This window comes from Propithecus coquereli, unplaced genomic scaffold (assembly GCF_000956105.1).
Source record: "Propithecus coquereli isolate 6110/MARCELLA unplaced genomic scaffold, Pcoq_1.0 Scaffold227, whole genome shotgun sequence".
NCBI classification, from domain to species: domain Eukaryota; kingdom Metazoa; phylum Chordata; class Mammalia; order Primates; family Indriidae; genus Propithecus; species Propithecus coquereli.
Window position 1 is genome coordinate 3,630,277 of NW_012147808.1, and position 1,306 is coordinate 3,631,582.

Sequence of the window (1,306 nt, forward strand, 5' to 3'; positions counted from 1 at the left end):
TTCAATTACTGTCCTCTTATTCTTATAACTTGGAGGTGGCTTCAGAATCCTTCCCAATAATTCACTCCAGGAAGCCACTAGTAAATGATCCAAGCTTACACTTGAGATGAAAACCATTTCTCTTCTCTACCACATGTAGATGCTTTCCTTCCTCCCTGCTGAAACTATGGCCCTTTTAAGGCATTCGGTAATTTATCTCCACTTCACTTCTGTCTGACCTTTCACTACCACTTTCAACACTTTTGAATTTTGTGTTCTCAATGACAACAGAAGCACTAAAGATAATTTTGTATGTGTATGCTCCAACTTGTCAATGGCTATGATACTATAAATTGAACTGAAGCAAACTTTTCTTTATCATAATTGCAGATGCTACATGATCACCACTGTTGGAGGTTTCAGCTTTTCCTTGGAAATCATGCAAAACCAAAGCTTTGTTACTGAGTTTGTCTTCCTGGGGCTTTCACAGAATCCAAATGTTGAGGAAATATTATTTGTTGTATTTTTATTTGTCTATATTGCAATAGTTGGGGGCAACATGCTAATCGTAGTAACCATTCTCAGCAGCCCTGCACTACTGGGGTCCCCCATGTACTTCTTCTTGGCTTTCCTGTCCTTTATAGATCCATGCTTCTCCTCCGTCTTCATGCCAAAGATGATCATGGATTCCCTCTGTGAGAGGAAAACCATCTCCTTTGAAGGCTGCATGATACAGCTTTTTGCTGAACACTTCCTTAGTGGGGCAGAGGTGATTGTCCTCACAGCCATGGCCTATGATCGGTATGCGGCCATTTGCAAGCCTTTGCATTACTCTTCCATCATGAACCGGAGGCTCTGTTGCATTCTGATGGGAGTAGCCTGGGCAGGGGGCTTCTCTCATTCCATGATACAAATCCTCTTTACTTTCCAGTTGCCCTTCTGTGGTCCCAACATCATCGATCACTTCTTGTGTGACTTGTATCCGTTACTGGAGCTTGCCTGCACCGACACTCACATTTTTGGCCTTTTTGTGGTTGCCAACAGTGGGCTTTTCTGCATCATAATCTTCTCCTTGTTGCTTGTCTCCTATGGTGTCATCTTGTTCTCTCTGAGAACTCATAGTTCTGAAGGGCCGAGAAAAGCTTTGTCTACCTGTGGATCTCACATTACTGTTGTGGTTTTGTTCTTTGTCCCGTGCATATTTGTATACACACGACCTCCATCTGCTTTCTCCTATGACAAAATTGTGGCAATAATTTATGCCATCCTAGCTCCCTTGCTCAATCCTTTGATTTATACTTTTAGGAATAAGGAGGTAAAAAATGCC

General features: G+C 42.2%; 1 pseudogene; it reads left to right on the forward strand.

Annotated features, from left to right (window-relative positions):
- The first annotated feature begins 248 nt into the window (after window positions 1–248).
- LOC105811037 overlaps window positions 249–1,306 on the forward strand; it is a 3,009-nt pseudogene continuing 1,951 nt past the window's right edge.